Source organism: Mustela putorius, unplaced genomic scaffold, assembly GCF_011764305.1.
Source record: "Mustela putorius furo isolate JIRA1106 unplaced genomic scaffold, ASM1176430v1.1 tig00001069_pilon_pilon_pilon, whole genome shotgun sequence".
In the NCBI taxonomy this organism is placed as follows: Eukaryota; Metazoa; Chordata; class Mammalia; order Carnivora; family Mustelidae; genus Mustela; species Mustela putorius.
This window is the reverse complement of record NW_025421558.1, coordinates 3,368,979-3,383,291: the sequence shown is the minus strand read 5'-3', so window position 1 is coordinate 3,383,291 and position 14,313 is coordinate 3,368,979. Positions and strand designations below refer to the sequence as shown.

Below are 14,313 nucleotides of genomic sequence, written 5' to 3'. Positions count from 1 at the left end.
TTGTAGGCTAATGGTTTTGGGGAGGTCCTGGTGCAGAATCCAGTGGACACACTGTGCCATGTGAGTTGTGAATGTGAGGTAGGAAAAAAATTGTTTGGGACTGAAATTAAAGTTGAATCAATGGAGAAGGAAGGAGTAGTTAGAGCAACAAGGTCATTCCCAAATATCCAAAATGAGATAGACACAAACTTTCAAAAGAGCATTGATATGTGTTGAATCATATGGGTGTATGTTCTATATAATCTGTACATGAACAGAGAAGGGAAAAATTACACAAATAATTATTCATTTGCCTCACTTTTACTTAGTGGAGCGATTTTGATGGTCTAGACCCAAACTAATTTTTTTGTTTGTTTGTTTTGCCATTTTTTATAAAGTCAAATAACCAGAGGTGCCTGGGTGGCTTCATTAGTTGGGCGTATGACTCTTGATTTCAGTTCAGGTCCTGGAATCAAGCCCTGCATCTGGCTCCGTGCTTATTGGGGAGTCTGCTTGAGATGCTCTCTCTCTCCCTCTCCTCCTACCCTTGTTTCTCTTTGTCTCTCTCAAATAAATAAATAAATAAATAAATCTTTTAAAAATAAGATAAAATAACCAGTAACTATTCAGATGCAAAGCCAAATAATCCTTTTTTTTTTTTTTTTTAAGATTTTATTTATTTATTTGACAGAGAGAGATCACAAGTAGCCAGAGAGGCAGGCAGAGAGAGAGAGAGAGGAGGAAGCAGGCTCCCTGCTGAGTAGAGAGTCCGATGCGGGGCTCAATCCTAGGACCCTGAGATCATGACCTGAGCCGAAGGCAGAGGCCTTAACCCACTGAGCCACCCAGGTGCCCCAAAGCCAAATAATCTTAAACTACTAAATTACATTTTCTGATTTCTTCCTAGTGGTGTGTGGAATCCAAGTAAACTCTTGAGTGAGAGAGGTAGGGTCATAAACTCTATGATGTTCATCAAAGATTCTATGAGAGTATGGTAAATAAGCATTCTCTTTGTACTTCCAGAAACTTATTTTTAAAATATAATGGTATTTTAACTGTTGTTTTTGGTCTGAAGTTTGTGTTCTCTTCCTGGCCCTGTTATTAGCTAGCCTGGGGGGTGAGTACTGAGTTCTGAGTAGCATTGTTCAACCCTCCATGGCAAGACCGCTGGACTGAACTACTTCTGAAATCCCTTCCTTTTCATTTCCCTAACTCTGGAAACACCAGCCTTCAAGTTACTTGAGATAACATAGCGATACACCAGGTCTGGCAATAGGGTGAGCGTTCCTTCTACAGTCACTATTATTCCCCATTCAACGAGCATTGATTGAAGGAATGGTTTTGATCTTGTAGATTACATGTGAGGCAAAGGGTAGGTAATGCCTAAAATTCTGGTTAGGGATCTTTAATCTAAGTCATTTTTCACTAATCGTACCATTTGTTCTTTCACCCAAAAACACAGAAGAAATAGAAGGATGATATTGTTACTCTTATGAGGTGGAGAACTCATTAGTTCTCTCTCTCTCTCTCTATTTCTTTCTGTTTATTTATGTGTTTATTTGAGAGAGAGAGAACGTGCACTTAAGAGCGCAAGCAGGGAGGAGGAGCAGAGAAGCAAGCTCCCTGCTAAGCAACGAGCCAGACATGGGGCTCGATCCCCGGATCCCAGGACCCCAGGATCATGACCTGAGCCAAAGGAAAACGCTTAACTGACTGAGGCAGTCAGGCACCCCAGCATCTTTCTTTTTGACATGGAAGACAGAAGTTCTTAAAAACAGCAGTGTAGGCTAGTGGATTCTTGAAGCTCAGAACAGTGTTTGGTATACAGACCTTTCTGTTGCTAAATTCTTTGTGAATCATGTTTACTCCTACCTGTTAGCATTTCCTAACAACATGGACCCTAAAAAGCAGATTTTGGAGCTTACATTTGTAATGGCGAAATGACATTTGCTCATAATGGTCAAACCACTAGGACTTCTTTCTTTCGTTCAAAAAAAGGTCGGGGGGAGTGGAAAAGCCTTGTTCAGCACAGTGGTAGAAATCTGTTCGAAAGGAAAATGCAGATCTGAACCCGTTAGATGGAATGGCTTGGTAAAGGTTAAACAAACCTTCTCTCGCCCTTGTGGGACTTTAAAATAAATTTCATCTACATTCTCGTCAGCTTCCCTGTACAGCTGTCCCTAAACATCTGCTGTGGATGCTCAGAATGGCTGCTTCCCCCTTTCACAGTTTACATATGCTTGTGTAAACTATTTATTTGTAATACATAATTAGTGGCAAAGTCTACTTGGTTCTTAACTACGTATACTCAGGGGTGGACTAGAGAAAACTCTGTGTACGTGGAATCAGAGGATTCGGTTTAAGGCTTGTTGGAGTAACAATCACCTTTACTTGCCAGCAGCTGTGGATATTAAGGGGTGTTTAAAAATCTGTTTTGGTTCTTGTAGCTCGTGGCACAGCTCTGGGGGCTGTGATGCTTGGGCTCTTGATTCAGGGCGGGGTCTAGAGCTCTGCCTTGTACACCAGGCTGCGGAGGAAAATGATTCCCCCAAAGCTATGGAAGAGGTGAAAGACTGAATACTTGGGAGGCTGTGGTCTTAGTAGTCATGCAGAGAAAATTATGTAAACCTCTAGAGAAGTGGCCCTCTATTGACCTGGAAAGATCAATCTTGCGGGGTCTTGATTTTGTTGGCAGAATAAATGCTTCTGTAAAGAGTGAGATCCAAGTCAGGGTGGTGGAAAACTGGAGAACATCAGTCCTTGGGAGCAAACAGGGATTCTAGCTGTCAGGGTGACTGATGGCCTTGCCAGACGTGAATACTTCCTGGAGAAATCGGGTCACATGGCTCTACCATGGAAAGGTGAAGATTTTTTCATTCCGTGTTGCAGATGGGGAGCTCACAATGTAGCCAGGGTCATATTGTGGGGATAGAAGCCTTCCTAGCCCTAGAGGAAGGGAACCCAGTTCTTAGCACCAAATACCCACTGCTGATCTCCCTGGGCCTTATTTGGGGACCATCTCCGTGGCACCAAAGGAACTCTGAGCAGTGTCTTGGCTGTGAACCATGCTCCTTGGGAAACACTTCTTTCTACATACTTGCCTCTGCCCTTCTTAAAAGAATTGCCCTAGTTTCTATAATTCAAGCACGACTTCAGCGCTATTGACATTTTAAACCAGGCAATTCTTTGCTTGGGAGGCTCTCTTGTGCCTTATAAGATGCTTACCTGCATCCTATCAGCCTGTACCCACTAGATGCCAGTAGTCACCCTCTCCTTATAGTGACAACACAATATATCTGCAGACACTGCCAGATGTCCTCTGTTGGGGACAGTTGGGAATCACTGCTTTAATTCTACATTTTTGGGGGGCAGAACAACAATGGTGACCATAGGAGACAGTCCCTTCTTTCAGATAGTTTATACTCAGGTTGGAATCACAGACAGTAGGAGACAGTCCCTTTTTTCAGATAGTTTATACTCAGGTTGGAATCACAGACAGTAATCGAATCTTCTTGCTAAAATATAATTAAAATGGTAATAAGTGCAAGAAGGAAATGTTCCGGGTGCCGTAAGAACATATCACAAGAGGCCATAGCTAGTCTTGGGGATCAGAGACATGTGCACCAAAGGATACAGAAACTGGGATTACCGACCTTGTGCGTGTGTTTCTGTGATAAGGAACCAGGAGTGGGAAGAGAGCAAAACTGAGGTGAAAGAGCAGAAGGGGAACACCTTATTTGAAGAGGCAAGTGTGACTGGAAGGGAGAGTGGTTAGAGATGACAGGAAAGCAGTCGGGGCCAAGTCTGGCAGAACCTTCTCCATGTTGACAGTTTTGGTCTTTGTTCTCCTGAAAACACGGGGAAGATGTTGCAGTGTCTCTGCAGGGTTAGGAGATCGCCAGGTTTTAGGTATGTGATGGGCTATTTGTAGTAGAATGGTGTGGGGGACCAAGCATGATGTGTCAGGCTTGTCAGGAGGTTGACGCTACAGGGTTCCTGTCATCTCTTCACAGATAGCCAGCACCTAGAGCTCAGTGACACCCTCCTTTTCCTCATTAGCCATGCACTTTGATAAACTCCACCTCCAGAAAGTCTGGCATTGAAACTCACCAAGTTCTTATATATTCATTTTCTTTTTGAACCTAGTACATTTGCCTTCTTTCTTGGGTCTGGCTTTCAGTTTCCAAAAAGATATCAGGATTCCAAGAAGGAGGATTGAAGGAGTACCTTGGGAAGCCACCTCATGAGCCACACCCACCACACTGGCTTCTAATTCAGTCACAGTTGCTATGTGTGGGAGTAGTCACAGAGGTGCGGAAAGTCCGTCAGCATCTCAGACTGAGCTCACTTGATCTGTGTCGTCCGGGTGGGCTTGGCAGGTATTCTTCAGAGATGACTAGGCTCTGGCCTTTTTTCTCTGTGGCGGGACCTCTCAGGGCCAGAGCTCTTGTTAGGCGGGCCCTGATGCACTGAGTGGTCTCCCACTTAATCCATTTAGGGCTGCTTTGGGAGAGGAAGCCTGTTCTTGGACCTCGTAGAAATAGCTCAGGGCAGTTATGCTGAGAATTACTAACTCCTCTGAGGTTCTTTGATCACTCCTTCATCTTGTATCTATGGAAATGTCTCCAAATGTCTTTTGCCCCTCTCAAGAAATATGTTTTAAGTGAACATCGAGACCCCACTGAGGTCTGCTCACCAGTTCTTGTTGACCTGCTCTCAGGAGTAGACCTGTGTGTAGCCCTCTGTGGGATTGAACCTGTGACCCTGGTCTCATTAGCACAGGGTACTAATCCAGGCCACGTCAGCATAAACCCATCAGTCAATAATAAATAGCCGTAATGGGGAGTGTGGGAGAGCTGAAGGAACCCAATTTGCATTTTTGCCTTGTTTGCTAAGACACAGTTGTCAGCGATGGCGATGTGAGGAGACATGACTGACAAGATTTCTGGGCTGTCAGCAAACTTCCAGACTGCATTTCTTGACCCACATGTGAGCTCTTAGAAATCCTGACAACGCTTATTGTTGCCTAGCCCCAAATAATCTTCTTTACTTCCTCCTGTAATGTAATTCCTACCTCTCTCCATAGTGCTTTCCTCTTCCGAATGTCAGACTCTTGTCTCTCTTCTCCTTTTTGAATTTATCAGGATCGCTGCCAGAGATACTTTCTTCAGTTCTCACTAATTTCCTGATCTATTGTTTCCTTCTATCTTGCACACCTATTCCTTGTATTCTTTTCCCCCATCCTTATCTGCCCTTTGCCCAGCCTTCACGAGGTGACCCATGAGTATTAACCTGTTGTACAGAGACATTCAGCCAAACACAGACATTTCCAGAACTGCCGACGGGAGCCTATGGTCCACTTTATCCGGAGTAAGACCTGGTCCCACATGTAACCTTGGAGAAATTTGGGATTGAATTATATTCTCCCAAAAGTCATCTGCAGTCTTGAGGATGTTTGGTCATTTATCACATCTTCCTTTGGCCGTTCAGCTCTTCCAGAAAAGGGAAGCCTGATACATCCTTTCCCTCATTTAGGTCCTGGAGCTCTGTGTACAGTCCCCCCCATCACAGCCCTTTCACAGATGTATTCACTCCCTCTTGCCCTGATATTACCACCACTTACCAGAGTGGGAGAGGGATGTGCTGAGGGAGGCTCCCCCTCATTCTTGACCTGATTCCTAGCTTTATGGATGTAGAATAGCCTTTAGCTGGAAGGAGAATCACTTTTAAAGGAGAACGGCCATCTGGATGGCTAAAAGGATGTTAACATTTGGAAATAGGACAGGCTGAGGGGACTTAGCACAGCAGTAAATGTGGATTGTATCAGAAGGTCGCAAGCAGAGGGCAGCTTTTTCCCTCACCTGAATTCTGACCTCCTAACTCTTGGATTGAACACTATTTAAAGACACTGTTCTGTTTGAAACTGTTTGGGTTTTGTTCTCTTTCAGGCAGTTTTTCCATAGTAAATACAGTTATTCGGAAAAGGTTTGTTTTTTGGGTTTTTTTTCCCCCATTGCTTTTCTTTTCTTTTTCTTTCTTTCTTTCTTTTCTTTTCTTTTTTTTTTTTTTCAAGAAATCTTGAGCATAAGTGAATACAAGTGTATTTACCCTTTGGATTCTGTCAGCAAGGCCCACCAGAGAAAAATTGAAATCATGCATTTTTCTGGAACATTTTCTTAGACAGCCAAGCATAGGAGAAAATTATATCCTCTCCATACATTTTTTTTTTCTTTTACCCCATGATGAATTTCTTTCTCCGGAGGGAGAAATGATTTTTTAAAAGGCTTGAACAACATGCTAATCTTTCCTTCTGATAGCCCCTGGTTGAATTACCCCTGAATTTGAAGCATTTACTGATGAAATGATACTTGACATTAACCAGTGTTGTATGGAAATATTTCTAGCACCTGGGGAGAAAATAAAGGAGGGTATTCATAACACTGCCGCTGTGTGGCTGAATCTTCCATTTTTTTTTGCAGAACCACTGTGAATTACACTCGCTTCATGCTGATTGACTTTTCTCCTGAGAGACACTTTTAGACAATGGGAAGATTTGCACCACTGGAAAAAAAAATTAGAATTTACAGTATTATAGTAATGAAAGAGGTTGGGTTTGGGTAATGGTCTGCTTGGCTGGTTGGCAGAACCAACTGGAGGCTTTGGTTTGGGATTTTTGTCCTTGTTTAGACTGACAGGAGGTGATACCATATCTTTGTCGATGAAATGCTCTTTTTGCTTGTAAAGCTCTGCTTAGAATTGGGGCTCAGGCAGTCAAGCAGGGTTTTCCAGGGAGGAGTGAAAAATGAACTTGGTTTTAGGTTTTACATCTCAAGAGTATTTTGGATTTGGCAAACTGCTTTTCACCTTTGACCATAGTGAAAATAGATAACAAAAACTACGAGACCATGTGGGTGATTATTTAACATTAATAGCGTTCTTCCCCTCTTGCCTCATGCTGGTCTTTGTTATTTATAGTCCTTGAAACTTCTGGGGTTTTGTTTAAAGATTTTATTTTTGAGTAATCTCTCTGCCCAGCATGGGGCTGGAACTCACAACCCCAAGGTCAAGAGTCACACGCTGCACCGACTGAGTCAGCCAGGAACCTGTTTGTCTGTCTTTTTAACAGGAAAAGAGAAGAGCATAACCAGCTACGGAACAGTTGTCTCATTCTTCAGTTCGAACACGGAGATGTGTTTATATAACAAGTATTGAAGCCATTTCTTCAGGGATAACTCCCAGCTTAGTTGAAATGAGAATCCACACCCAGTGATATGGTGCAGGAAGAATAATGAACTCGTCTGAAGAATCCTGGGATTACATCCCACCTCCAAAGCTTTCCAGGCAGCTGTTTGACCTGTCTGGGCCACAGCGTCTAGCTTGGACTCAATCAGTGTCTCCGTCGCTGTATTCCAGAAAACACTCTCTTCTTCTCCTGCAGGTGGCTATTGTGAAGGTTGGGGGGTGGGGAGGAAATTTGTGATGAAATAGATTTTAAAAGTTGCACACATTATTATACACCTCAGAATCACAATTCGCATAGTATATTTTTGTGTGCAACAGGTATTCACTGAGTCCTGACCATGTGCCAGGGAACTTCGCTTCTGCTAATGGAGGTAGACAGCAGACACCGTGCTTTTATAAAGAGGCAACAGAGTGGGGTAAATTATTAGAGGTGACTAAGGACAGGACAGGAAGACTGTTTCTTTTGGAGCATACAAAAAGCTCCAGGAAGTTCTAAAGTGACAAATCTATTTACCTTTATTCAACCTGTATTTCCTAAAATGTTGTTTTAGTTGCACACATATTCCTATGTCATAAAGTAATGTGTTATGGGACATGGTTTAGGAAATGGTAGACTAGCTATTTACCCGAGGTCCATAAGTTTTATAGTCATAATTCCTGATTTGTCCGACAGTTCATTTAGATCTTCTCTCTGGAGCATGTTATAGAGTTACAGTGGATGCTGACCGGACAAATTTTACTTCACCAACATTCATCAGATTTTTGTCTTTTCTAAGCACTTTGTTAGATAGATACTGTGAGAAGAAGAAATAAGGGAGATTATTGTCCAGTATGTAATTTAAAAACACACAGAAGTAACTTTATTTTTTTTTAATTTTTAAAGATTTTATTTATTATTTTTATTAGAGATAGAGCGAGAGAGAGCATGAGTGGGTGCTGGGGAGACAGAGGGAGAGGGAGAAGCAGGCTCCCCACTGAGCAGGGAGCCCAACATAGGGGCAGACGCTTCACCAACTGAGCAACCCAGGCGCCCCCATAAGTAACTTTAATACAAGGAAGAAAGTGCTATCTGAGAAGAACATATAGATAAAATATAGACAAGTTCAGAGCAGTGGTATTCAGAGTATGGTTGTGCCAGGACCAGCATCTCCTGGGAACTTGCTAGAATTATAAAGTCTCTGCCAACTGATCCAGAAACTCTGGAATGGAGCCCAGTCCTACTGTGGTTCTGATGTTCACTAAAACTTAACAATCACAGCTATCAGACTGGAGCTCACTTTGGGGGTACCTGGGTGGCTCAGTTGGTTGAGCGACCAACTCTTGATTTTGGCTCGGGTCATGATCTCAGGGCCGTGTGCAGGGCTCTGTGCTCAGTTTGATAGTCTCACCTTCTCCCTCTCCCTCTACTCTTCCCCCAACTCATTCTCGTTCTCTCTCTCTCTTTCAAATAAAATATTTTAAAAAAGGACTAGAGCTCACTTTTGAACAGAAATCTCTGGGATTGCTTCACAGAGTAGGTGGCATTTTAGTTAAATCTGAGAAGATGAGTAACATTTGTGGAGATGAACAAGCAGAGACCTGTATTCTTAAATGAGGCAGCAGCAGTGAGTCACATTCACAGGAGACACCTGAGGTCCGATGTTTGCTTTTTCCCCCAGGCAAGCTGTGTGACCCTGTCCAAATCACTTAACCTTTCCCAATGTGTTCCCTCCACTTTAAAATGAGGGTTTTGGACTAGACGACTTTACAGTCCTTTTGACTGTAAAACTCAGTGAATTTACATGGCCCTGGTTCCATATATCATGATATAATCTGAATAATGGCATGGCATGAATTATTTGTGACCCGAATGCCTAGTGGATTATCCTCTGCACTCACTAGCTACAATGGTTTGTATGAAGAAAACCACAGAGTAAACATTTTTTCTTCTCATCAGAAAGCCATTAGCATCAGCCAGAGAGTAAAACTTTATCCCCAAATGTGTCATACAGACAGTCTATAACTGATTTCAGGAGCAAGAGCCCAGAACATAAAGTAGTGCCATGAGAATGATAATTCGAGCAGTATCAGAATTGGTTGCTTTGGGAGATAGGGTTTTGCAGTACCTGGCTGTTCTGGGACTCATCACGGCAAGGGGAAATCCTGCTAGAACCCCACAGGAATTAAATGCCAGGTCTGAGAAGTAGCTCCCTAATGCGGCTTTAGTTTCCTGAGTTGTGAAATATTCCTTGCAGGTGTTGGAGTCAGCTACAGAGCTGTGGCCACAGCCCCTGACCCATGCCACCAGGCACAGCCCGTTTTGGGCACTGACCCCAACCTGGGCGGATGCGGGGGAAAGTGAGTCTGGGTTTCATGAAAGGGTGGCTTTCCTGTTAGGGTGGGGCTACCCCGTAGAGGGTCCAGTTTTCATTTGTTTTCCATTTTGTATGTCTTCTTCTGAAAGCCTTCATAATTTTAATGTCAGTTAATATTTACGGAACATTTGTTGTGTACCAGACACACTTGTAAGCCTGTTATGTGACAGTGGGAGCTCTTATAATCCCTAAGGTGAGACTTAAAAAGGTTTAAGTATTATTCCAATGTCACCCTTCCAGTCAGTGACAAAGCCTGGATTCAAGTCCGATTTCTCTGAACCTTGGGTCTACTGTAGTAATCATTTCTTTCAATAAAGAAAAGATAACTTTTCCTTCATTTTTGATGTGCCTTTTGCTACTGGAAAAGGAACTGTCAGAGGACATTGTTAACCTCCATGATCCCTATCTTGTGACTCACAGATTTTGTTTTCTTCTCTAAAAACTGCCTTAGTTAATGATATTAATAGCTAGCAACTTTATATTTACTGTGTGACATGAACTGTTTTAAATGCTTTCTCTTTATTAAGTCAAAAATCTTAATTGGCTAGCCTTATCATTCCCATTTGTGAGCAGAAGAAACTGAGGCACAGAGAGGTTAAGTAATGTGCCTGACATAACACAGCTAGGAAATGGCAGAGATGGTATTCAAACTCAGGCAGTCCGGTGCCAGACCACATGTCCGGAAAACATCGCGCATACAGCCATTGTGTCACTGAGCAGCTTCTGACACAAGTTGTTTTCATCAAGGGAGCCAGGGAAGAGGAGGCCCTTCAGAGACTGATTTTGTTCTTTGTTTTACCACCTATCATAGCACATTTCCCAAGCACCCTTTCTGTCTGCCAGTAAAACTCTCTCAAAATACACAAGATAAGAAGAGATGGAATGAAAATAGAATGTTCTTGCAAGATGCCATTTCTAATGTTCAGAAATCCCAGTGATTTAAGGAGGCCCGTTTAATGATGGCAGAAAAGAGCTTCCCCAGGTTACCCAAGCAAGCAGAGGCCCCCTGCCGAGTCCAGGCTCACCCAGAGAGCTCTTTGTAAGAGGTGGGAGCTGCCCCTGAGGTCACCCGTATTTATTCAACCCTGGAAAGAAAAATCTGCATGCCCTTCTGAGTTGAAGGCTAGGATCCAGTCTCTCTTAGGCCTCCCAGGGCAGGATGGGGGAGGCCCAGCCTACTGCTCTGAAAAATAAATGTCTTCAAGATTGATGGCTTGATGATTTCTTTGGAGATTATATCAAAAAATATTGATTATGTTGCTAAGTCATAGAAAATAGGCTCTGAGGTTGGGAACTAAGTGCTTTGTTTAATCCAGAAACAGTAGAATAAATCAATGTGCAGAGCATCTAAAACACCGTAACTATCATATTGGCTTCACAAATAGCTTGGCTTCAGTGTGGAAAAGCACACTGTTTGTGTGTGTGTGTGTGTGTGTGTGTGTGTGTGTGTGTGTTTTAAACAGCTTAACAGTTGTCTTAGCATGCTAAAAAAAGGAGCCAAAATCTTATTCTAGTGTTTACTTTGCAGAATTTTACAGAATTCCTCACTTTTAGCAATCACTTATTTTCTAAGTCAATGGAAAAATCTGCAGGTTTTTAAAAAATAGTTGGTGCCAGATAGGACTTTTTTCCTCCCCAAAATAAAGATACCAAAACTTGATGACATATTTTGGTCTCCACAACTGAAGCTGACAAGCTTAGTCCTGCTCAGTTTTTTGGAGTTAAATCCAAATTTCTGTACACAAAAATACTGTGCCATTTCAGCGTGGATTGTAGTTTTTCTCTACTTGCATAAGATTCTGTTTCATATGGAAAACATTGTAGCAGTGTGCCCTGCTGAAAGACTCAGAATGCAAAGGTTCCAACTTTTGAAGGGTTAAATCGAATGATTTTATTTTGTTTTGTTTTGTTGTTTCATATTATGACAGCATTCTGCGTTATGAAGGATTCACCGGAAGGGTTTTTAGAAGTAACTGTCCCCCAGGGCTCTTAAATGTTTACTTAAAATTAACTACTTAGAGGTGGGAGTAGCACCAGGAAGATTAACAAAGTGTCAAGAGACGAAGATCCCTGCAAAGCCATGATAAACCACAGCCCTCAAATTGTTACATAACTCAAAGAGAAACTAATTCAGTTGATGCCGTGTTTCCATGTAATATCAGCTCTGAACCTGGCAGTCCTGAGACCTGGCCTTAGTGAGTCTCTTTATTCTTATGGGTCTTGGTGTCCATATCTGTAAACCCAGGAAATCAAACCTGATGATCTTTAAGGCTTCTGTGAGTTCATGTAATTTCTTGAGTCTGTTTCCAGAAGTGAGATGTGTGTACTTTCTGGGGTTTGGAAACAGAGCATGTGAAAGGCCTCTGGGCCCCCGGTTCCATCAGTACCTTGATGTCCTGTGTGTCTTGAGTGGGCCGGGTGATGCTGGTCATAGATTGAAGCACAGATGCAGCTCCTCTCTTCAGTCAGGGGTGAAGATGGGGTGCAAGATAGATTAAGAAAGGTTCATCTGAGATGAATTATCAGGGCTGTTTTCTTCCTTGATGACCAGAGAGGGGATACCTGGGTGGCTCAGTTGGTTAAGTGTCTGCCTTTGGGTCAGGTCATGATCTTAGGGTACTGGGATGGAGCCTGGCACAGGACTCCTTGCTCAGCGGGGAGTCTGCTTCTCCCTCTGCCTGCCGCTCCCCCTGTCATGCTCTCTCTCTCACTCTCTGACAAGTAAATAAATAAATAAATAAATAAATAAATCTTTTTTTTTTTTAAAGATTTTATTTATTTGTCAGAGAGAGAGAGAGGGAGAGAGAGCGAGCACAGGCAGACAGAATGGCAGGCAGAGACAGAGGGAGAAGCAGGCTCCCCGCTGAGCAAGAAGCCCGATGTGGGACTCAGTCCCAGGACACTGGGATCATGATCTGAGCCGAAGGCAGCTGCTTAACCAACTGAGCCACCCAGGCATCCTAATAAATAAATTTTTTAAGGAAAAAAAAAAAGGTTTTCTCTGATGACCACAGAGTCTGGACTCTGTGGGCAAAGTATCAGCAAAATCACGCTTGTAGGCTGTGCCTTTGGCATAGAAGAGCCAATGGGAAATGAGGCAGAATCTGAATTTGTATTTCTTTGGAGATGCTGGGAGTATCCCCAGTTTTCTCCACTGAGAGACTATCCATGGCCTCTGTAAGACTATCCATTCCCTGTAAGAGCGTTGTCTCATTCCATTCCATTCAGAGTGGGAACCTAAAAATCTCTCCTCTACTTTGGAACGTTCTCAGATAATGAAGTAAGAGTCTACTGAGTTGTATGCGGTATTAATAAAGCTTCTGCTGGTTTGTATCTGTGGTCCCTAAAGAGGGCCATGTCACGCCCATGTGTTAGCCGAGTGTGCTCCACAAAAAGGCAGCTCTAAATGCACTGGTCCCATGGGGCCCTCCATTATTTGGGGGAGGATATTTGAGCCTACGAAGCAGACTTACTTCTTCGCACACTTAGCCTGTGGGCTGCTGCCTAAGGACGGGCAACCAAAGCAATTACATGTGAAATTAACTTCTTTCCTTTTACAAAAAGTTATCTCATCTTTCCACTATTCATTTGTACTATCTATTCTGTTTATGATATCCCTATATTAAACTGTAGTCTTTAAACTTACTACTCCCGTTTCCCGAGTTGCTTCAACAGATGATACCAACAAGGCGTATTTCATCTTCGGTTGGAACCAGGCAAACACATGCCCAGAAATTGGCTTTAGAGTCTTCTGTAAAGCAGAGTTGGAAAAACGAAATGAGAAAGCTTTGCAGGTGGCCTGAGGGCTTGGGTTCTAATCTTGACTCTACCACTAGGAGAATGACATTGTCTAGTCTTATCTACAAAAAGGGTATAACATGTGCCTTGCCAACCCTGGCTATGAAAGTGTTTTATAAAGTACAAAAACAATTGATAATATTTTTTAAAAGATTTTATTTGCTTTATTTGACAGACAGAGATCACAAGTAGGCAGAGACGCAGGCAGAGAGAGAAAGAGAGGAAGAGGAAGCAGAGAGCAGGCTCTCTGCTCAGCAGAGCCCAATGTGGGGCTCGATCCTAGGACCCCGAGATCATGACCTGAGCCGAAGGCAGAGGCTTTAACCCACTGAGCCACCCAGGCACCCTACAACTGATAATATTTTAAGATGTTAAACTTAACATGAGGACGCCTGGGTGGCTCACTGGGTTAAGCCGCTGCCTTCGGCTCAGGTCATGATCTCGGGGTCCTGGAATCGAGTCCCGCATCGGGCTCTCTGCTCAGCGGGGGGCCTGCTTCCCTCTCTCTCTCTCTCTCTGCCTGCCTCTCCATCTACTTGTGATTTCTCTCTGTCAAATAAATAAAAATAAAATCTTTAAACTTAACATGATTGTTCAGCTGATAGCTGATAAATTGGAACTAGTTTAAAACCAGAAAGGAGATAACCATGTGGAGATGCTATAAATTTATCATTTATTAATGATAGATGGTGATTACTTCAACAGAATTAAATCATGTCGTATGTGTTTTTAGGGGGCCTGAATTCTTAGCCTCATAATATTGGATTCTGTATAAATCCTGGTCAGTTTTAAAGTCAGCACAACAAAAAATGACAATGATGCCTGGTAAGAATTTCTTTAAAAGTTCATAGTTATAAAGGTAATCATATAACCATTGGTGAATAGTGTTACTTGGAAAAATATCAGAAAAACAAATAGTCCTCCAGATTCCACAACACAG

General features: G+C 42.7%; 1 protein-coding gene across 3 annotated transcripts in view; it reads left to right on the top strand.

Annotated features, from left to right (window-relative positions):
• FAT3 (FAT atypical cadherin 3) overlaps positions 1-14,313 on the top strand; it is a 660,150-nt gene that overhangs the window by 127,218 nt on the left and 518,619 nt on the right. The gene's annotated exons all lie outside the window — the stretch shown is intronic.